Source organism: Leopardus geoffroyi, chromosome B1 (assembly GCF_018350155.1).
Source record: "Leopardus geoffroyi isolate Oge1 chromosome B1, O.geoffroyi_Oge1_pat1.0, whole genome shotgun sequence".
Lineage (NCBI taxonomy): Eukaryota > Metazoa > Chordata > Mammalia > Carnivora > Felidae > Leopardus > Leopardus geoffroyi.
The window spans coordinates 146,830,083-146,854,882 of record NC_059327.1 but is presented as its reverse complement, the minus strand read 5'-3'; the positions used below and the strand labels follow the sequence as shown (position 1 = coordinate 146,854,882).

Here is a 24,800-nt window from a genome sequence, read left to right as displayed (position 1 = left end):
CTAATTACCCTGATACCAAATCCAGACAAAGACAGGCAAAACAAAACAAAACAAAAAAACAAAACTTCCACATCGGTATCTTTATGAATATTGATACGAACATTCTTAACAAAATATTAGCACGCAGGATTCAACACTATGACAAGGTAAGGAATTCCACAACATGACTTAACAAGGTTTATTACAGATATACAAGATGATTCAATATTTTTTATGTTTATGTTTATTTTTGATAGAGAGAGAGAGAGAGAGAGACAGAGCATGAGTGGGGGAGGGGCACAGAGTGAGAGAGACACAGAATCTGAAGCAGGCTCTGCTCTCCAAGCTGTCAGCACATAGCCCGATGCAGGGCTCGAACTCATGAACTGTAAGATCATGACCTGAGCTGAAGTCAGGCGCTTAATCAACTGAGCAACCCAGGCGCCCCAAGATGGTTCAATATTTAAAAAATCGATCAATACAATCCACCAAATTAACAGGATAAAAAAGAAATATCTGCATATCAATTGATGCAGAAAATCATTAGACAAAATTCAACACCTATTTAGGATAAAAATGCTCAGAAAAATTGGAATAGAAGGGGACTTCCTCAACTTGATAAAGAGTATCTTCAGGGACGCCTGGGTGGCTCAGTCAGTTAAGCATCTGACTTCAGCTCGGGTCGTGGTTTCGTGCTGCCTGTGACTTCGAGCCCCATGTTGGGCTCTGGGCTGACAGTTCGGACGGAGCCTGGAGCCTGCTTCAGATTCTGTGTCTCCCTCTCTCTCTGCCCCTCCCCTGCTCACTCTCTCTCTCTCTCAAAAAACAAACATTAAAAAATATTTTTAAAAAAGAGTATCTTCAAAAAACTTATAAGTAACATTACACTTAAGGTAAAATATACTTGATGGTAAAATGGTAACATTATACTTAATGGTAATGGCTTTTCCTTTAAGACTGAAGACAAGGCAAATATGTCTGTTCTCAGCATTCTTATTTAATACAGAACAAGAGAAGGACATGAAAAACATGCAAATTATAAAGGAAGAAATAAAACTATCCCTAATCCCAGATGAGATGGTTGTATATGTAGAAAATTCCAAGAAATTTATCAAAAAATCTCATAGAAGTAGTAAGGTTAGCAAGGTAGCATCATAAAAGATACACTAAACCTCAATTATATATTTTATGTAAGCAATGAACGTATAGACACTAGAATTAAAACAAACAAACAAACACAATACCATTTACAACCAAATTAGGAGAAAACAAGACAAAATACTAGTAGGTGTAAATCTAAGAAAACATGTATAGGACACATATGTTGCAAACATCACAGTACTGATGAAAGAAATAAAAAAAAAGATTGGGGCACCTGGGTGGCTCAGTGGGTTGAGCGTCTGACTCTTGATTTCGGCTCAGGTCATGCCCAGGGTCGTGGGATGGAGCCTGTGTCAGGCTCCACGCTGAGTGTGGAGTCTGCCTAAGATTCTCTCTCTTTCTCCCCCCTCTGCCCCTCTCCCTTGCTCCCATTCTTGTTATTGTTCTCTAAATAAATAAATAAACAAATAAGAAAATAAGTAAACAGCAAAAAAGACCTGAATAAATGGAAAGACATACGTGATCATAGATTAAAGATTCAACATAGTAAAGACAGCAACTCTCTCCAAATTTTTATACAGTTCAATACAATTCCTATCAAAATCCAAGCAACATTTTTTATAGAGATAGACAGGATTACTTTAAATTTATACAGAACAGCAAAGGAACTGAGATAGCTGAAACAATTTTGAAAAAGAACAGTAAAGTGGAAATAACCTGTCTAAATAGATTAGTATACAGACTAAAACTACAAAAATTTTTAGGAAACAAAGTATGTTGAGTTTGTCAAGGATTGTTTAAATAAGACACAAAAAGCATGAATACAAAAGAAAAAAATCAATAAATTAGACTGCAAAATGAAAAACTTTTGCTCTTTAAAAACCTAAGTAGGGATGCCTGGGTGGCTCAGTCAGTTAAGGATCCAATTCTTGATTTCAGCTCAGATTATCATCTCACAGTTTGTGAGTTCAAGCCCCGCGTCTGCTTGGGATTCTCTCTCTCCCTCTCTCTCAGCCCCTCCTCTGCTCATACTCATGCTCACTCTCTGTCTCTCTCAAAATAAATAAAAACATTTAAAAATGTTTTAAATGTATTAAAAAACTAGAATACAATACAATAAAAAACTCAGTTAATGAAAAACGCTAGCCACAGACAGAAGAAAATACAATATCTAGAATGTAAGAAGAAATCTTCAACTCAAGAAGACAATTTGTTTTTTTTTTTTAATTGGCAAAAGATTTGCAGTCAAATCATAGAAGATATATAAATAACAAGCACACACATGGATAAAATCCTCAACATCATTACAGTCACTGAAGCAATGAAAATAATGAAAATAATCAAAACCTTAATGAGACATCTCTATATACTCACAAGAACAGCTAAAATTAAGAAGATTGGCATTACCTAATGTTGGCAAGTATGTAGAGGAACTGGAACTCTCTTACCTTGTTATGAACAATGAAAATTGGTGAGGCCAGTTCATAAAATAGTTTGGCAGTTTGTTATAAAGTTAAATATGTACTTATTATATGATCCAGCAGTTCTATTCCTAAATATTTACTTAAATGAAATGAAAGCCTGTCCACACAAAGACTTCTACCTTAATGTTCATAGCAGCTTTATTTGTAATAGCTAAAAAATTAAAAGAATCCAAATGCCTTTCAACTGGTAAACGGATAAACAAATTTTGATGTATCTATACAGTAGAATAGTATTCTGCAGTAAAAACACACAAATTATGGATTCAGCAAGGACATGGCTGAATCTCAAAAGCACTATAACTGAAAGTATCCAAACTTCCAGACACACAAAATACCTACTGTATGATTTCTTTTGATAAAATTCTAGAAGAGGCAAAATTAAGGTGAAAGAAGTAAGATCAGCGGCTGCTGGAGGTAGAGGAAGGGTACTGACTGTTAAGGAACATGAGGACATTTTTTTCTATATCATGATTGCAGGGAGGGCTACGCGATTGTGTAACACTGTCAGAATTTATCAGATGGCTCACCTAAAATTGGAGAAGTTCACTGTATCTATGTAATACCTCAACAAATATGATTTTTAAAATTCTAAACTTAAACTAGTCTTGGTTAGAGCAGTATCAGTAATTAGCCTTATAATACATGTTTTAGTTTCACTTCTTGTTTGTGGTAAGCCTCTCCCTCTTGTTTGTCTTCTTCCCAGAAGACTAACAACAGTCCCTCTACAATGAATTCTAAGAAGCATACTCTTCGTGTGTCTCCAAGTTAGACATATAACACACTTGTCTACCGTGGTGTCAGGTGGAAAACAAATCTGTTGCTGACAGTGGTTACGCTGCCCCAAGTACCCATCCTCACGGAAAGAAAATATAATGATTTGGGTAAAAGCGGAGTGGGAAGGAATACCCAAATTTCGTTAAGACAGCATTTATTATTTGCCACATTCCTATTCTAAAATAACCTTGGCTCCTTCTCCCCTTTCCCACCCAATCTAACCCAATCCTATTCTCCTCCCCTGAACACACTGGAATTACTGTATCATGTAAAAAAGAAAACTGAAAGACTAATAAATCTTTAGAAACCTAACACTAAATTATAACGCATGCTACATGTAAGGGTAGTAACCTTGTTCCTCTTATGTGCGAAATTCTTCAAGTGATGTCCTGAAAGCTACGGGCTTCTTTTTTAAAAAACATATACTTTTTTTTTTCACTATCACTCATTAAACAAACAACTACTTTTACCTTTTCAAAACTCAAGAGCCAGACCCTCCATGTCTTACCAGAATATTCCCTGAGTAGAACAGACTTAGTGCTGAAGAACAAAAGGCCAGAAGACAGATGAGTGTGTCTGAATCTCATTAAGGCACAGATGGAGTTACATTTGACTCCTTGCATCTGCTCTACATTCCTGCACCAGACCAGAGATGAGGCCAGGAAAATTCAGTTCCCTTCAATTCCTATACTCACCTCAGCAGAAATGAGGTGGCTCTCCCAGGATAGTCATACCAAATCTGAAAGGCGCACAAGTTTTGTCAGGAAAAACTAGGAATCGCTGCTGCTGCTACTGAAAACGGGCAGCATGGCAGGAAGTGTGCAAAAAGCAGTGGTAAGGGTTCTCACTGTCGTTCTGATTACAACCCGATTACAGGTGGGCACCTAAAGAGGCTCAGGTAAGGAGGCAGTCAAATGGTGGCTAGAGACCACTTTTGGGGATCGGTTCTAAAAGTAGAAGGCTCCCCTAATTCTCTTCATCTTGAAAAATGCTGGATTATAAAAGCCACTCCCCTTCAATCCCTTCTCCTTCTTTTATCTATTTCCCACATTACACAAATTTTGAAAACTGAGTATCTACATGGGACTGGAATGCTCAAAACTTCCTGAAAATACTGTGTGAAACATTAAGTTAGACGAAATGGGTTAAAAAGAGAAATGTAGCATGTTATACTTCTGATTATTTCTACAGCCACCAGGTTTTCATTAAGCCTTGGGCATGTGGGTTTGTGATTATTTTCATGACAACAAACACTAAAACTGGGGAACAAGATCTGTAGTTTAAAGAAATGTAATCTTCCAAAATTTCTCCACATCATCTAATGCACTGCTCTTGCAGATTTTGTTTCCAACTCTGTTATCCCATTTCTTGAACCTCTACAGATGTGTTGATGACAATGACTCATTCACAAAAGGCTTACGCTAAAAATTTTTTAAAGTTTATACTACAGTTCAATTATCAAGTAGTTATTTCAGATCTGACAGAAATGTTAAAAATTTGAGCAGATCATGGAAAATAGATAATAAATCAATTTTATGTGTATTCTAATACCAAATGTTAGTAACTTTTTGCCTGTTATCACCTTTAAACATTAATTATCTGTGTTCTGGTTTCACAGGTTATTGATTTTGTTAAAGATCACTGAGAAAATACGTTCACAATAAAATCATTCAAGGAATATCTTTCTGCCAGTTCTCTTCCCAATTTTCCCTTTTTAAAGTTACCCTGATTTTCAACCCCTAATTGCTTTTCTTTTCTCTCCGGAGATATATTTGCTGACTCTAACCAAATTTGCACTTTCTACATTTCTAACAGAAGTAACAACTGTGTATCTGCCTTCATAAAAGCACTGTGCATGCAGAAGATTCACACATGTTCTCTAGTTTAAGCCAGACCAAAAAAAAAAAAAAAAAAAACCCTATCGTAGATATTATTCCTACTTTATACATGAAGAAATGATGACCCACAGAAATCCATTAAATTTTCCCAAAGTAATAAAGTTTCTAGATGGCAGAGCCAGGCTTTACCCACTTCTAATTTACTTGCAAAACTTAATACCTATTATCTTCATCACCATGGTAGGTATTGAGAACACCCTAGTTAAATTACCATATGTTGATATTCATATACTGTACTTATATCTCTGCTTAGTTGAGTAGAGAGAGACCTATCTGGCTGCCATTTGCAAATAAAAGGTTTTGAATTCACATGTTCTATGTCTATTTCATAAAGACAACTGACAATCTAGCCCTCCATCAAGTCTCTGCACCAAGGGTCTCTTCCAGTACTAATAAACACAAGACTTCAGACATATATTATTATTATTATTACTTTTTTTTTTTACAGTGCATCAAGAGGACCAAAAGTAGTAAAACCAACTTTTCAAATAGGCAGATATATGATACTAAAAAGTTGAATCAAAAGTAAGAGAAAAAAAATGCTTCTTCTCTGAAACAGACTGAATTAACAGATGGAAGAAAGAGTTTAAGAACAGAATCAAGCTCGTAATTTGAGGGAGAATCTAAGCATCTGACGGTCAATGTGCTACTTAGAACAGCTGGTGTGCCAGCTTGGATGGAATGCTTCACCCCCACTCTCTGGTGCTTTTCACTTCTCATATGCTCTATCACATCCTTATTCCCCTTTAATGTCATTAGTTTAAAAAGGCCGGAGGGGAAAATAGAGCCTTGTAAATAATAAGTGCTCAATAACCTATCTATTGTTGACTAGATTTAATGAAAATTGTGCTCATCCTTATCTAGATTTAAGAGCTTATTTTAGGGAAGATCATAGACACTCACCACTTTTATTTTATAGATGAGAATTTTTTTAAAAAAAAGATACTTTTTTTTTTTTTTGAGAGGTTGATATTTTCCCAAAGTCACAAGAGAAGAAGCAGAGTGCCTACCATATGCCAGATAGAGGTTGGTCTAGAGCCTGTATGTTCTTTATCAAAGGTATGTCAACTCTTAGATTTTTTTTCACAAAAAAGGATTCATTGTAAATATGTACGTTAACAGATTATATTGACTCAATGTCCAGGAAAATAAACACAAGACCATAAAGGAAGGAAAAACTTGCGAATGTGGAGTTTTCTTCTCCCCTGAGAAGGAAAAAAGGATACCAGTACTAAAATTGGTCCCTAAATTGGCAGCAAGTAATCTCACTCCATCACAAGAATCAATGGACTTCTTAAGAAGTGGCTTGGAGCCAAAAGCAACTCACTAGATGAAAGTAGAGAGTCACAAGACCAACGAGCAATGCAAAATTTTAATAGCTACAACTAAGGGATATAGATGTTCATTTCTGCCAGTCTTCCCCAGGCGACATACATAGATTACCAGTTACGTCATTCTGTAATCACCTTTGGTTCCACACTCACTATGAGGGCACAGTCATATATCAAGCAGTGACTTTCATTAACAATACCTTTCCCTACATATTCAGGGTTTGTTTTTTTTTTTAATTTTCTCCTTTTACATATACACCAAAGAATATCACTGTGGAAGTCAACTTCTATTTAGTAAAGAGATCTATTCTGCTAAAAGAGTTTAATAATCCAAATAAGCATTACCAGCAATAAGAATTCTTCTGAGTTCATAAATCTTGATTTGTAAAATCTTTGACATTTCTTTATCGATTTTCTTGGCCACATTCGAAGTGGAGAAAAAATATAAATAACTGTCTAAGTTTCATGCACTTTGTATATGAGTCCATAAGTTTCTAAACTCATTATTAGAGCCAGAAAAGCTACACAATTGGTTTATTATTCAAACTAAAAAGGCTACATTTATATTATTGATAAGCTTATAGTTTGTATGTTATTATTTATGCGTCCTTTTGTTACAAAAAGGAAAAAAAGAAAGGGAAATCGTTTGTCTAAACTGCTTTATTTTTTATATGACATTTATTGCCAAATTGGTTTCCATACAACACCCAGTGCTCATCCCAATGTCAAACTGCTTTAAAACCTTGTTTTATAGAAATACAGTCAAGACTACAATACGTGATTCAATGACAATTCCAAAACAAATAACTAGAGAAGCATCCAATCATGCCTATTCATTTCAGTTCAATTATTTCTTCATCATCTTCAGAAAAAAGAAAAAAACCCACCTTTCCCACAATAACATACATCAAGTGTGTTGCCAACCCAGATTTTGAGAACATTACAAACAATTTGGGGAAGGGACTTTTCCCCCCTGGAATATGTATTTCAGCATGGTAAAAAAAAAAAAAAAAAAAAAAAAAAAAAGGTAGAAGCATAAACCAGATCTACTACAGGAAAGATTCTGCATATGGACCAATCAGCACATTATTTTCTAGTTCAATACAGCACTATTTCTGTTCTACCTCTTCCCATCCAAGCAAAGGTCACCTACAAATATACTGTGCCCCTATTATGTGCCAGTCATTATGCTAAGTGCTAAGTATAGAAGATGATTATAATGGGAAAGGTGGTTTTTTTTTTCATTCCTTCCACTTAATCTTTTGAAATGAGTTAAAATTTTGTAAAAAAAATTTTTTTAGACTTTCCCCAAGATCCAGCTGTATCCCCTACAAATATGGATAAAAAAAGGAGTACACTTAATCTTACAGAGGAAATTTTCAACCTACATGGTTGGCAAGGTGAACTGATAAAATCTGGAATGATTAAAGGGTCACTGAAGCAGTAGCTTTTGTACGGTTTTCTAGCCATATCCTTGAATGTAATAAACCAGGCATTCTTACTTCAGGCTTTATCTTGCTGAAAGCAGCATTGTTCACACAAGTGTTCATTTTGGAAATGTTTTACCAGTGTAAAATAACTCCATCTTGTGGATTGTCATGACCATGGCATTCAGAGCTCACCTTCCTTCAAGTTCAGAAAGACGGGACTAGCATCAGCCTGATCCCTGGAACCTTCGCAGTCTGGAGAATGCTTGTTTCCCATTGGATAGTCATCCTCACAAGCACCCCTCTGAAGAGGGATATGTAAGTTCCTTCTCCTCCCAGTATCAGCACAACTACCACGACCAAGCTGAGCTGTTCCAGCCCACCAAGACCAACACTGCTTAATGTCAGAGGTCATTGGTTTTCCTGTGGGTGGTACACCAGCCCTAATCACTTTCCATTCCATTGACATTTCTAGGAGGGAATATATTAAACATAATGAGAAAGGTATGGGCAAATGGGGGCCCATGGGCCTCCCCCTTACTTGGGCCTCTGTCCTTCTGTACCATCTTCTCTCATTTGGTTTCTAAAAATGGTAATTATGATTCTATATACTTCAAATCAAACGCACCTACAACATACCCTGTTCTAACAGTAAACACCCAGCCACACATTACTGAAAATCTTCCGTTTTGATCCCATATTTCAAAAGCTCAAAACCTCAAAGGACTTTTCCCCACCTTCACTTTTTACAGGAACAATTTCTGATATCCAATGTTTCTTCTTGGTGTCATCCCAGTTCTTACCGTTGGTGGTTGTCAGAGCCTTGAAATCAAAGCACATTTTGCTTATCTAAAGAGAAGTTATTAGATGTTAAATGCATGAACCAAATACTTGACGCTTTCTTCCTGGTAAAAATCCACAAATTTAAAATGGAAGGAAGGCAAAGCTGCTGGAAATGTTCTATCTTAAGGATAAGCGTCGATGTGTTTTATCCTATCACTTCACACTGTAGACCCCCCTACTCTGGTAGTGCCTCTGCAACTACCAAACAATCCAGAACATGTTTTCTGTCATGATTATAAATGTAGGCTAAGAAATGCCTCAGCATGCAATACAATTAGCACCTTATTTTTTAATTTAATAGGTCACTACTTCTGTTCTACTGAGTGTCCCCTAAACATATTCTTTTGTAGAACTTATAAAACACTTTCCAATCTATCTGTTACATTCTTATAGAAATTACATAACTGAAGATAAATCAGTAAGAACCTCTGACTGTGAATTACTGAATATTAAATATTAAAATATCTTAATCAGAAGATAACTCACAAAATTATTAAGCCAGAATAATATCATAAAATATCAAGTATTTTTTTAAGGAACGTGTATTTTTACACTCTTGAATATATTACGTCATAGGATTTACAAGTATTCAAGGGTTCTGCAACGAAAGCATCAGTATGTAAAATACAACAAAGTGTCCACCAACAAAAATCTCAACTTTTCTTGTTCTAGGTTAATGATCCTCATCAGAAAAATGTCTGTTTACATTAAAATTGACTAGCTAATCTTAACATTAGCCAGAAGTTTGTCTAAATAATTTGAACAACAAAAAAAAAATGTAAACACTTATTGCTTGAATTCATGCCACTAAAGATAAGCTATTTTTTGTGCTTTGAGGATCTTTTTGAGCTCAGTTAAAAGATTAAAAAAAAAAAAAAAAAAACCTACTAGGTTTGCTTTTCCTGCTTGAGACTTTCAAAGGCTGTGGCAATTTGTAAAATACAGATTTCAGCTGTGTGGCCCTTAGCTGTCTAGTCTATTTGTGCATGTGGATGCTTCTGCAGATGATTATAACTATGTATGTTCAGGCATAACTAAAAGGAAAGTATGTAAGTAATTTTTCCCATACTACATGTAGTTAAACACATCCTTTGTTTTATAGAGCCAGCTGCTATATGCTGAGGCTGGCAAAATTAATAATTTTACTCAAAAGTAAGCACTCTGTTTTTGATTGCTGTGCTCCATCCTGGTTAACTGCTCCCTATAACTTTTTATGCAACCCTCAGTGCCTTCGGAAATTGAAAGTGGACTTCCTGGCTTCCTTCTTAATTGTATCACTGATAGTGTCAGTTTCACTCCTGGTTAATTTTTTTTTTTAAGGACATCACAACTCAAATCATCTTATGTTGAGAGAAATAGATGTGATAAAAAGGTTTTTACTAGAAAATCCTGGGTGGGGGGGGAACACTTTGTTTTCAGAAGTAAAAATACACGCATGAGAAAAACAACCTTCAAAGGAATATGGGATGAAACTACAGTCTTGGTGCACGTAATATACTATATTTATCAGAGAATACTGACTTATTCCAAACAAAAACAAGGAAAAAAATAAAACATTCTAACTCACCATGAAATACTCTCATATATATATATATATATATATATATATATATATATATATGTTTTAAATGTGCTACTGGGGCACCTAGGTGGCTCAGACAGTTCAGTATCCAACTCTTGATTTCAGCTCACTGTCATCATCACACGGCTCATGAGATCAAGCCCCATGTCAGGCTCCATTCTGACAGTGCAGAGCCTGCTTGGAACTCTCTTCTCTCTGCCCCTCCCCCCCGTACACAGGTGCTTGCACACTTGCTCGCTCTCTCTAAAAATAAATAAACTTAAAAAAAGAAAAATAGTTTTAAAATGTGCTACTAGTATATGAGACCATCAAAAACTTAAATGTTAGTCAAGAATGTAAAATTTACTCATACACTTTCCTTTACCATTAACTTCCATACAAAGTTACCTAATATTTTCAGTAGTAACAGAATTCTTAGCCACTTTAGTAGAAGTGTGGTTTAAGAGTAAATAATCTGAACAGTCAAAATTACAATAATTAAATTCCAAATCTTTGAACTAATTACACATAATTCTTATTTCTTTGACACTACTCATAAGCTAACATGAAATCATCTAGATCAGAATTTTCCAGAGTGTGATCCAGATACTACCTGCATCATAGTCAACTGGGGTATTTGATAAAACTAGAATCTTGAGCCCCCATGGAACTACCAAATCAAAATCTCTGGAAAGCAACCCACACATTTGTATTTTCAGCAGTCACTCCAGGCGAGACTCATGCCAAATGAAGTTCAAGAACCACTGATCTGGAACTCGAAAGATCTGTAAGTGACTTCAAAAGACTTTTTTTTTTTTTTTTATTCTTTTGTCTCTAGCATGTGAACTACAATGAGAAATGTCTTCCCATTATTAAAGTATAATGAGAACCTATCTAAAACTATTCAAAAATGTAAGCGGCAAGCTTTAGATTCTTATTAACAGCACTTGTAGTTGTTTTTTTTTTTTTTAATTTTTTTTTTAATGTTTTGTTTATTTTTGAGAGAAAGAGCATGTGCGAGCAAGCTGGGGAGGGGCAGAGAGAGAGGGCAACTCAGGATTAGAAGCAGGCTCCAGGCTCTGAGCTGTCAGCACAGAGGCTGATGCGGGGCTCGAACCCATGAACCGTGAGATCATGACCTGAGCTGAAGTTGGACGCTCAACCAACTGAGCCACCCAGGCTCCCCTGTAGTTGTTTTTAATGATAGTAAATTAAGTCCTGGGTCAGAAAGCAAACAGTACACCAGAAGGAAAAGTTTATTTCAGCAGGGGAATCTCTTCTTAGATAAGACTATAGTCTTAGATAAGACTATTCATGTAAGTCAATGCAACTTCTACTCAAACAAAATTATGTGAGGACATTTTTTTGCCTAAGAAAATAAACTGTCTTCATTAATAACCAAAAAAATGATTTTCCATATTAGACTGACCTCAGCACCTCTCACATATTATACTCTATATTAATGTGTCTTTGGAGATCTCTTGTATTTCTTTAAATTTTCTCTATGAGACCAGAAAAGCAGCCTATAGTATGTCACTCAGCATGTCATCTGTAAGAGTAATAAATTAAGGAAAAAAGTGGCAGAGATCATCCAAAAGCACTGTATAAAATATGTGTGCGTATGTATATCTGCATATGTATGCATGCATAATTCCAAATTTAGTTTCAGAGATGATGCAAGCCCATATTTTCACTTTTTTTTAAAGAACTACAAAGTGTCCTCTCTGCCTATGGCAGGTTTCTTGTGTTTGCCTGTCCAGCATCTCTGCTCCCGTCTTATGGTAACCATACCTCAATGCCTCTTACAGAGAGCGACCCCTCTGCAGTCTGTGTGAGCCTGGTAGACCATTTAATCACCATGCTATCTTTCAAAGGGTAACCTAATTCAAGATGACCTAATTGGAATTTCACTCCTAAGAATCTGAATCTAGAGAAAGGCCATACACCATGGTGACATTTGGAACCCAACCATTCCAGTGTTCCAGAAATGGATTTCAGCTGAGAGCCCTTGAGCTATCCTTGTTCCTGACCTCTTAAAGCTTGGCTGTTTAGCTTTTTCTTCAAATTCTGTAAGTCACCTAATATACTTCCAGTATATTCCATTTTTCTTCATGTTAACCAATACTATTTCTCTTGCCACCAACCAAAACCCAGCCAGTAAGGGTGGAATATGCTGAGAACACATCTTTTTTTTTTTTTTGATCTACTATTTATAGGGCACTGTTTCGCAGTGAGCCATTTGTTTGTTTGTTTGTTTAATTTTAGTTAATATACAGTGCAGTATGGTTTCAGGAGTAGAATTCAGTGACTCATCACTTACATAGATACCCAGTGCTCATCTCAAATGCCCTCCTTAGTACCCAGCACCCATCTAGCCCATCTCCCATCCACCTCCCTCCATCAACCCTCAGTTTGTTCTCTATCATTAAGAGTCTCTTGTGGTTCACCTCCCTCTTTTCTCTTTCCCCCCTTCCCATATATTCATCTGTTTTGCTAAATCCCACATGAGTGAAATCATATATTTGTCTTTCACTGATTGACTTATTTCACTTAGCATAATACATTCAAGCTCCATTCACATCATTGCAAATGGCAAGATTTCATTCTTTTTGATGGCTGAGTAATATTCGAGTGTGTGTTTGTGTGTTTGTGTGTGTGTGTGTGTGTGTGCGTGTGTGTGTACATCTTCTTTATCCATTCATCATTCAATGGACATTTGGGATCTCTCCATGGTTTGGCTATTGTTGATAATGCTGCTACAAACATTGGTCTATTTCTGTATCCTTTGGGTAAATACCCGATAGTGCAATCACTGGATTGGAGGGTAGTTCTATTTTTAGTTTTTTGAGGAACCTCCACACTGTTTTCCAGAGTGTCTGCACCAGTTTGCATTCCCACCAACAGTGCAAGAGTGTTCCCCTTTCTCCACATCCTCGCAATACCTGTTGTTTCTTATGTTGTTAATTTTGGCCATTCCAGCAGGTATATGGTGATATCTCATTGTGGTTTTGATTTGTTTTTCCCTGATGAGTGATGTTTAACATCTTTGCATGTGTCCAATGGACATTTAAACCACTACAAAATCCCACCACATGCTCCATAAAATCCTTTTAGATTGTCAGAAAATCAAGAGCCACTCCTGCATTTATCCTACTATCCCAAAATGAAATTCTCTATAAGCACTTTGCCTATTTTCTACCTAAGGACTTGATGTCTCTTGTTATTAATTAATGCCTAGTAGAGACTTAAATGCCCTGTCTCTTTTGACCAGCATGTCAAATACTTTATTGCCCATCTCCATGGGTAATATAAATATTTATGCCCATGTATTTACGCTAATTTTTGAAAGTCACATATGCCCTTTCACATCAAGTATGTGACTTTTGGCTTAAAGTATACACAAATAACACAATAACATGGAAATGCACAATATCACTCGCCAGATGTTAAAAAGTACACCTGTGCACTGCAATAAACAAAAACACGCACGTTATAAAACACACATAACTCTTGAAAGTAAAATATGCAAGTCCCTCAATATAAATATACTTCCACTTACCCTTGAAGTCTCCTCTCTACTACTACCACTACTACTAAGAACTTTGAGTGTTAGCTTCTGTTCTGTGTCTCAGCAATGACTCATTCCTGGTGATGGTTCTGAAGAAGCTATAAGCAGACTGAGTGGGAGGGCTGAAACAGATTAGCAGTCAAAATCTCCCACCAATAACTCATGGACTGCAAAACTAAGTTATCTTCATTTTACTTTTCTAAGATATCTTTCAAGGCAACTGTAGCAAACAATGAGCATGGTCATATTTAACCTGGGGGAGATGAGTCAAAGAAGATTTAAATGATTTTCTAGTAGCTGAAAAAAGAAGGGTTAGGAGAAATATTTTACATTTTTTTAGAGAGAAGCTCTGAAATATCAGCTAGCTGATTCAGCCATGAACAAACAGAATTCCATGGTACCAATACTTGAGTCATGATGACTAGTAGCTATTCATGACTGGATTCTATAAGAATTTCTTCCCAGGAACACTATTTTGGCATCATTTGAGTTAACAATAGCACTTGAAACAAAATGTATTATGTAACTTAATTTTGTTTACCAATTTAAACTTAAGCCTAAATTTAAATCCTTCAGTTTCTATAAACATTTCTACCCTCAGAATTCTGTTTCCTTTGCTCAGCCACTGCTTTCTGTCTCCTCCTCTGGCTCCTACTCTTCGTATTCTCTGCATATGTGGGGGCAGAGGGTACTTGGAGAATCTCTGTACCTTCCACCTAGTTTTTCTATGAACCTAAAATTGCTAATACAAAAAATAAAGTCAACTTAGAAAGTAGGTATTCTCTGAGGCTCTATGCTTCAGCTCTCCTATCTGAATATTCTCAAGTCTATCCACTATCCCAGCTTCAGTTTCCTCCTTTATGCCCCAGGCTTCCCAATTCCTCCCCCTGGCCATACACTCTCTCCAGAGTTCCCCTGCCCCCAGCTGTCTGCAAAACATCTCCACCTGCACAGGATGTGTGCACTCAGTGTGTCTGAAGGGGAATTTATCAAACGTTTTTCTTCTCCTGTCCTTCTGTTTTCCATATTCTCCAGCCCTGCCTTCTCAAAACTCTCAGCTTATCTGTGATCCCCCTACCCACACTCTCCCCCTCCCTCTCCATCCAAATTAGTTGCCAAATCATAGGAATTCTACTCAATAATGTTAAACAATCTTTCCCTTTCCACTATATCCATAGCTACTTCCCTAGTTGCTAATCATACTACCCATTATTGTATTGTATTGTATTGTATTGTATTGTATTGTATTGTTACATTGTGGCTATTGCATGAGCCTTCAAACTACTCTCCACCACTTCTTCATCACTTCTGATTCACTCCCCACCATGTAACCTATTTAATTACTTCTTGAATATAATTCCAATCAGGACCCTCTTGTTTATTGCCATTCGGAAGCTCCTTGTATGTGCCATGATGAAGTCAACTAAAGTTTTCCTATCTTCCTCCCCTTCCCCATATTTGCCATGTCCATGTCTTTACTTCTATATTTTCCTCCATTCAGACTGGCATGTCCTCTCTTTCCTATCTCTCTATGCTTCTGCATTAAATATTCTTTAAGACTCTCCTCCCTAAAGTCTTCCTTGACCCCTAGGATGGGAGGTGGGAGTAGTCATTCTTACCATTCTGTCCTCTGAATGCCCACTTCCCTCTTTCCCCTTCCCCCTCTCCCTTTCTTTCTCAGTATCTCCCTTCCACGTGCATTGCTATAACTCCCAGGTCACCAGGCCTTACCCATATATGGGCATGGATTGTCTCATTAACAGTAATAACTTAGATGTCACTAACTCCTGGATCTATTGACATGGGATTCCTAGGCCCATACAAGTCACAAGTATTGTTCAGAGACTCCAAACATGTTTCCCATACACTTGTGAACAAGGCTTCTGTTACTGCAGTTTTTATTTATATGCCTTCCTATATTTCCATGGGGCTCAGACATAAATCCACTGAGGGCTAGAACAGTTAAAAAAAAAAAAAAAAATGAAGAACAAACATTATTATTCTATCCTCAGAACTGTTCTGTCTCTCAAAACCTAAGACCAAATCAAGCTCAGAATAGCTTGATTCCTCTTTCTTGAGGGGTAAGCTCTTTCCCAGGAGGCTCATCAGATTTTTATGCAATAGGCTTTTCCTGGGCTCACCCAACCTGTCTATTAGCTATGCCCCACATTCTGCCCACGCTCAAAGTGTAGTCACTATTCCTTGCTCTATAGTGAACTCCAAAAAATCCGTGTTTAAATAACGTATATCCTCACCCAAACATTTCACCTAGTTTCTAATACATGATCAGCTCTAAAAATAAAATGAAATAAAATAAAAATAAAATAAAATAAAATAAAATATCAGTCCAAATTAAGGATTATTTAACAATGTTTAAGTTTTAACAATATTTAAAAACTGCTCAGTCAGTTAAGCATCCGACTCTTGACTTTGGCTCAGGTCATGATCTGACAGTTCATGAGTCTGAGCCCCCCATAGGGCTCTGTGTTGACAGTGCTGAGCCTGCTGGGGATTCTCTCTCTCCCCCTCGCTCTCTGCCCCACCCCCAATTGTGTGAGTATGTGTGCGCTCTCTCTTTCTCTCTCAAAATAAATAAACTTTAAAAAAATTAATCCAAATATTTATAATCTTTATGTCAGGTAATCCAGGCCTATAACTATTTGAGCTTAGTTCTACACAGTGATCATAACGTCTTTTCCCTAGTTTTCTAATATTCAAACTACCTTACAATAGCAAGTATCTTTTGAAATCAGTTTAAAAAGGTAGGAATGAGAACTTGGTACCTAGTCTACAGCGTTGTTATTAAACATAATACATATAAAGTACTTAACAGAGAGTCTAGCAAGTAATCAGTACTCAATAAATGTTAGTTTATATTATTCTCATTGTAAATGCTAGATTTACTTATACTTGTTCCAAAACAAATCTACAAAGAAATATCCTCAAAAGTACCTATATCTTAAATTATATATAAAAGAATCCCAAATACTGTACACTACCTAAATTCTCCTTCTCAATAATTTCCTCTATTTCAATTGAAGTTATTCACAGCTTTTAATTATTTACCTCTATTACTATAATAAAGAACAGTTACCAGAGAATTCAAGTTATAGTAACCACAAAGAAATGAATACTTTCAGTAAGCAAAGAAAATGACCTCAACAAGTTCCTAGGCTAATTAACTATAGCATTGTTCTACCTAGATCTCTGAAGCAAACTCAGAATAGGTATCTAGATTTCTATCTAAGATGCTCTCAAACTTCCCACTAAAATAGAGCTTTAGGGGGTGCCTGGGTGGCTCAGTCAGTTAAGCGTCTGACTCCAGCTCAGGTCATGATCTCACGGCTTGTGGGTTCAAGCCCCGCTTCAGGCTCTGTGCTGACAGCTCAGAACCTGGAGCTTGCTTCAGATTCTGTGTCTCCCTCTCTCTGCCCCTCCCCCACTTGTGCTCACGCTCTCTCTCTCATTCTCTCTCTCTCTCGAAAATAAATAAACATTTTTTAAAAATTGTTTTTAATAAAATAGAGCTTTAAATGTCCCCTTAACCATACAGGGAAAGATAAGTCAAGAATTTGAAGTAAATACATTGGGGACTTTATAAAAATGAAGTTTCAGTGACATGGCAGCTTAAATTGCTGGAACCAATACAATCAAAGAAGACCCCAAGGAAGGGGCATTTCACCATCAAACAGGAAATGGTACACGCTTTCTCCTACACACAAACCCGTAATTGGAAAAACAGACTGAAAATCTTTCCTCCCACCATTGACCTTCTGAATAGATGTGGTGGGCCAAACTTCATCCTCAATATTCACCACAATTTCTGATCTTTTAAACACCTGGTTCCAGTCTGCAAATAAACTATATAAAACTTAATCCAGTCAGTTTCTCCTCACTCAACTTACATTTCACTTCCATGAAATCTCTCTCTCAGAACAGGTTAAGCAGCACCTCTTACCTTGTCTTAGGAATAATTTCACAAGATGATAGAACGGTTGCATGTTGAGGACACGTTCACAGAACACTTAAGGTTAGTTGAGAGTCAGAGGCCCAAACCAGAAAGGGTATCCAAGCCACCTACAAAGTCTATAATTCATATCAGATACTGTGGTGAGAAAGCAGTGATCCTCTGAAATTAGACCAGTCTCATTACCAACTTTAGAATAAATACAGGATGATTATACCTATCAAATTGAACTTTTACATCTCCCCCACATAGGTTCTGTTCTGTTCAATCACTGCACTTTGTGTAACAGCTCTCTTGGAAACTAGCACAGAAGTGAATCATACCCAACAAAAAAAGAACAGTCTTCATTTCTGACAATGTTAAAACTGTTAAAACATTTTTAAAAGGTTAAAACCATTATAAAAGTTAAAACGTTAGCTTCAAACTTAAAAAAAAAGAATTAGAAATATCTAAGGCTGAGCAAATATGAAAGTGAGCTAGTTTCCCAACACTAGCAATTGTTTAACAGAACTGTTTTAAGTCTTAAAAATATAAAATCCCAACCATAACCCCACCATACAGAAAATAATAGTATCTTATATTTTCAGATAGGACTCTTCTATCAAAGTGAATAAGAGAGAATAATGCCTGAAATTTAATAAGCTAATTGTTAACTTTATAGGACTCTTGGGCATTATTACCCAATAATCTCTCATACAGAAAAGAGTAACGACCTGTCTAGTCTAAAGAGAAAATAAGAGAAGAGAAATAAAAGAAGAGGAAATAAGAGAATAAGAGAAAAGAAGAAAAATGCAGGCAGAGTGTAAATTGAATCTACATTTGGCACATGAATCAAAAGAAAAAAAATTCTACTTCCAGTGAATTTCGAAGCAATTTCTTTACGACTTTATAAAGGTAATGCAGGTCCAGAGTAATAACTCCTCTTTTTCCTGAAAAGCACAGTTTCCAGAATTCTTACCTATTTACACAATTAACATTTTACAAAAGGACAATGTTGTCCTATAAACTTTACAAGCATTTTGTCTTCCAGTATTACCAAGGCAAATTAAACCAAACAGTAAAATTGTATGCAAATGTCACTCTCAGATTAGAATGAAATCTACAAGAAAATTTATTGGCTACTTTGTATAAGGTAACATGTGAAGCAATTCTGCACATTACATTAAATTTTAATTAAGACTAAATATGGATAATTTATAAGGAAAATTTTTTAATTTTTTAAAAATAATTGCATGGCTCATCCTTATTGCCCCTGTTATTTCAAAAAATTAGTGAAAATATCAATATTCAGCTCACTCAGACGTGACTCATTTTGACACCAAGTTATTTCCATGCATAATCTGAATAATATCTTTAATATATAACCTAATTATAATAAGACCGTATTGGGCACCTGTTGGGGGGGTGGTGCTCAGTCGGTTAAGTGCCCAACTTTAGCTCAGGTCATGATCACATGGTTTGTGGGTTGAAGCCCCTCATCGGACTCTGTGCTGACAGCTCAGAACCTGGAACCCGCTTCGGATTCTGTGTCTCCCTCTCTCTCTATCCCTTCCCTGCTTATGCTCTGTCTCTCTCTCAAAAATAAACATTTAAAAAAAGACCATATTAAAAGACAACAATAACATGAAAATGTGACTTCAAAATGCAAATATTGAGTTGTCTATCAAGTACAGGTAATTGATCAAAGTTTGATTTACATAAGTAGCGTCTAAAATTGTTGTAACTTGAATTTAGCCTTAACTGGAAAATAATAATTTGCAAGATTTAATGTATCTTGTTTTCTATCATCAGGAAACTAGAACAGTATAACCTAATGCATTTCCTTTTAAGCTTCAACTGCCAATAACTTTAAAGCAACCTTTATTTCCCAAGTGTTTAATCTTGTTCAGTTCATATACTTGAAAAGATTCCTTTTAGCTTCCCTCCCATGCTTTTTGCTCAGATCTTTCCTTAAATGATTTAGCTGGCATGACCCTAATACATGATATGCTCAAGTCCTTTCAAAAGAAAGAGAAAGGGAGAGACTGCAACAAAAAGAGAAAGTGAAGAAGGATGTGGAGGGAGGAGGACAGGCTGGAAGTGTGGAGGCATCTATACACACCTGACCCTCAAAATTGTCACAGATCTGCTATTCTGTTTGTGACAACACTAGATTCTTTCTAAATAAGCACATGTTGACAACATTCTGATTTTTAAAGTTGAGGCAAGGACAATGCTGTATGAGTAAAAAACTTTAAAAACTGAGCATATTGGGGCAGCTGGGTGGCTCAGTGAGTTAAGTATCAGACTCTTGGTTTTGGCTCAGGTCATGATTTCACGGTTCATGAGATCGGGCCCCGCATCCAGGCTCTGCACTGACCGTGCAGAGCCTGCTTAGGATTCTCTCTCTCTGCTCCTCCCCTGCTCACACCGGCTCTCTGTATCTCTCTCTGTCAAAATAAACAAATAAACTTAAAAAAAAAAAAAAAAACTGAGCATATTTAAAAAGAGTAATAATAATTAACTTTACTGCGTACTTATGTCCTAGGCACTGTACTAAGTGCTTACGTGGATTTTTTTACTGCTCACAATAATCCACGAAACAGGTTTTATTATAGTTATGTTATTATTTATTATCACCATTTTACTAATGAAAAAATGAGACTTAAAAGTAGTTTCATGCCTAGCAAGTGGTGAAGTTATACTATTAACTCCAGAGTCTCTGCACTTAACCAGTATGCTCTCTTCATTGTTAATAAACAAAACGTGTCTTGTTCATGTGATATGCATTTTCTGAAGTACATAACTGGTATTATGCTTCATGAGAACGAGACACAGGGCACCCAGCTCGAATAAAATACAGAAATGGACAATAGTTTTATATTGCCAAACCAAGCATTTGAGTCGGCTGAGGAGAAGGGAAAAAATAGAACTGGAAGGAAAGGGAAGCTGCCCTAAGACCTCTCAGACGTGCTCTGGATTCATAACCAGGTGGTAGGTAGGGACAACACTGGAGACAGGAATTGTGCGACCTGGATTCCAGCTCTTTCTCTGCTGCTAATCAGAAACGTGTGACGCTGATTTCATCACCCAAGTTCTCTGGGCATCTTTTCCCTCACCTATAAAACAACAGGAATGACTCTACGACAGCCAAGGGACCAGTAGCACTCTGACTACCACTCTGAGAAGACACACACGACTTTATGTTCCCCTGGTCTGCATGCTCACAGCTCCAGGGTGGGCCACCCTGGGAAGGGCACCTGTTCAGAGACAGTCCTAGGCCCCCATCCCATTTAGTGAGAGTAAATGCTTCTCCTTTGAGAGATCCCACTTCATTTAGGAAGGGTACTCTATGACAGACAAGCCCTATATAACCACATAGATCAGATTAAAGACCCAGACGTAAGCAGCGACCAGATGTCCCCTCCACTAAGAAGTGCTCCACCACCCACCCCCCATCCTCAAATTTCTCCCTGAAACTCCACCAATTGTTAGAGAGACACCTGAACTTGAAAGATAAAGCAAAACTACTGAGACAATTAGGATAATCAGAAAAGAAGCCAGTTATCAGCTGTACTTTAGTGTGGAATAGTTCAATCACCTTAGTAGAAGGGACACTTAAATTAAGCAAGTTTGGGAATAAGTTTGCTTACTTTCTTTTGCCCTCACCCTCCAAAGAAAGAGAAGTAGGCTAGGTCAAGACCAGACTTAAGTTCATCTCCTTCCTGATGCTCTACTTTCCCGGGCATTGCTTGATCCTTCACGCCCTCCCTGAAACATAGTTAATGTTTATAGTACCCCCCCCCCCCCCCACACACACACACATCGGTGCTTTCTCCCAGTCTTTCAGTGTCCATCAGGAGTAAGTATGCTCAGTTGTTAATGTGATCGCTCTATACTGGAAACTCATACCTGGAAAGTATGATATTCCAGTTTTCTAAGAGTACAAATTCCAAGTAAAATGACTCTGAGCTGGGAGTAAAGGGTGGAGGACCCGAAATCATCCCCATGTACCTGTGAATAGTGTAAATCAAATTCTCCCCTAAAAGAAACTCAGGGTACAGGAGGGGGGCAGTGAGTTGTCACAAAAGAATTCAAGAATCCAGGATTAGGCAGCACCAGCCTTCTAGGGCTTCACCCCAAGCAGGAAATTGCTGCACTGCGCCATGGCTTCCCTACACCAGTGCCCAGGCAGCTGGCCAATTCACTAACCCCTTCCCTGGCCTCGCACAGACCGCGTCGTCCGTGCAACCCTGGCCTCACAGTAACCCTGGCTGGCTTGAGAAGAGTTGGCAGAGAGAGTCCAGGGCATGCTATTTAAAGCTATAAGCAGCTACTGTGAATGGAGATGAGCTGCTTTAGCAGCAGAGGATAAGGCTAGACACAGCAGATTCTCACTTGTCCTAATGAATTCACACGCCTGCTGTGGTTAGGCCCCCAAACTTGATATGAAAGAGCTCAGTGCCATTTATTAATTACTAGTAGTCATCTATCCCATCCAGCAAATTTTCCACAATTAAGTTGCTTGATTTCAAATCCTTATATTCAATTTTCAACATCAAAATATACTAATGATATGCATATGTAATTATGTGTGTGCATACATTATGTATACACACACCTAAATACCCACATGGACTATTTCATGTAAACATACACACATACATCTTTGTATACATATGTAGATAGCTAGGGAATACATATATAATGAGAGATCCATAAATGTGTCTGTGTTTGAATTCAGGTTACCCGAGCTACCAGAAATATTAGGAATACCCACTGAGAACCAGGATTAGGTAACAAAGGCACAGGTTCTGAATGCAGGTATCAAGGTCTTCCATGAGACAAAGACAAGACACTCACTTCTCTGGATTCTTAAGCCATGAACAGGAACTGTTGTCAGGATTAAGATAATTCCTGTAAAAGACAATTCTATGCCTGGCACACAGAGTTCATGCTCAAAGACCTTAACTGGTATTAGTATTATGATAAAAACATCTATAGTAGCTCAGGAGGACTGTGGCAGATTAGTTTTCTTCTGGAAAATAAATTTTATCTCAACCAACTCCGATAATCTGTCCCCATAGTCTCCTTGTCCTCTTCATAAAATGTGCTCACAAGGTGCCATATCTAGGGAATTCCTATTCATGTTTTAAAATTCAGCTCACCTATCATTTCCAGGAAACTTTCCCTGACCCCTAGCCTAGGTCTGATGACTTTGTTGCCTTTTTCATAAAACATTGTCCCTGTCCTTTATATCTTTATTTACCCAGTTGGGTGACTAAAAAGTAATGTCTCTATTTCCCACTCTATCTAAGATAAACTCCATGGGGGCAAATACTATGTCTGCTTCTGCTCATTGTTGCATCCCTAGCACTGAAAGTATACAGCACATGATAGATACTCAATAAATACTTATTGAATGAATGAATGAGTTAGCCAGGTATTAATGAATCTATTTGTTCTCTCCTAAGAAGCAGAGAGAGAATTCACTCACAGGAATACAAAGAATCCTGGGAGTTACCAAGAGACACAAAAGTTGGAAAAACTAGCACTTGCCTAGAAGAAGTCAAGCTATCCAAGAAACCAAAGAGGTGTGGCTTTTTGTACTTGGCTTGAGAATCTTTGTAACATTCCATCAAGGAGAAACCACAAAAAGAAATGAAAAAGTTACAAAGCAGAGTTCTGGGTACCAACGGGGAAGGCCGGAGAGGGATTCTACACAGAGGAAGCATTTCTTCCATTAAGGTTCATGAAACCTGGAAAGTGGCGGCAAGCAGATTACAGAGCCATGGAACTTACATTCGGTGTCTTCATTCATTCAGAAACTCATCAGGTATTTATTGTGCACCTACTATGTATCAAGAATGGTGTTTAGTTTTATGGATACCAGGAGTAAGCATTACAGACATAGTTCCAATTCTCATGGAGTTTCTAGTTCAGCACAGGGGAAAAAGGCATTAAACAAATAATTTATGTGTGACCAGCCCTCAGAAAGGAGAACTATAGGTTGCTATAGTAACAACCTTGACTGGAAAGTCAGTAAAGGATATTTTGTTTTCTTCCAAGGAATTTATCCAAAGGATAATATTTTCATAATGCCTTTTTAAAAACTATATCTTTTTTTAAGCAATAAGTTGCCATGCTGATTTGTATCTATTTCTGTTGCTTAACAAGAGTAAAGTAATTTAAGAGACACACTATACCTCTATTATGAATTTAAGTATGGATTTGGGTCAAGATGATGTTGCCCCATCACTACTTCTATGTGAAAGAAGGGGAGAGAAAATATGAGAAGAAAAAAAAAAGTTATGAAAACCACAGCACTAAAATACTATTCAGAAGGATACAGTTGATTTATATGAAATCTTAGGAACCTTAAACTTTGAAGTTCATAGCACTCGCTTCACTTGTGAAAGTTACAAAAAGGGAATTCTAAACACATTAAAGAGAGATCTATAATTCACCTTTCAAAAGTGGTACTCAATTCCCCATTCTAATATTTATACTCTACAGTCTATTAATACTGATTTTTGAGCACATACTGTGTGCCAAGCATAGTTAAAGATCCAGAGGAAAGAGTTCTCATCCTCAGTACAAAAAGCTATGCTCTCCCAACAATAAATGTATAAAACTAATTCAAGATAAATTTGAGATGCCAATAAGGGATACAAATAAGATTAAAAACACTAGTATGGTGTAGAGTGACTAGGGTTGCTATTTTAGCAAATGGCCAGGAAAATCCTTTTTGAGGAAATGGAATTTTAGTTAACTCAAAATGGTGAGTAGGAACCTCTATTTACAGAATATTCTGAGTAGGAAAAAAAAGCAGCATTTCCAAAAGACCAGAGAAAGGGAAACTTTGGACTATAGGATTGACGGAAGGAA

At 37.0% G+C, this 24,800-nt stretch overlaps 1 protein-coding gene and 1 long non-coding RNA gene across 5 annotated transcripts in view; one reads left to right on the top strand and one right to left on the bottom strand.

The window, feature by feature from the left end:
* ADAMTS3 (ADAM metallopeptidase with thrombospondin type 1 motif 3) overlaps nucleotides 1-24,800 on the bottom strand; it is a 263,903-nt gene that overhangs the window by 202,219 nt on the left and 36,884 nt on the right. The gene's annotated exons all lie outside the window — the stretch shown is intronic.
* Nucleotides 11,598-24,800, top strand: part of LOC123595886 — a 39,239-nt gene continuing 26,036 nt past the window's right edge. The window contains exons 1-2 of one of the 3 annotated variants that reach the window (XR_006711421.1): nucleotides 11,598-12,467; nucleotides 23,387-23,506. This is a non-coding gene — a long non-coding RNA (uncharacterized LOC123595886). Of the gene's footprint in view, nucleotides 12,468-21,372; nucleotides 23,507-24,800 lie in introns of those variants that run through there. The other 2 variants (XR_006711419.1, XR_006711420.1) reach the window with 2 other exon arrangements.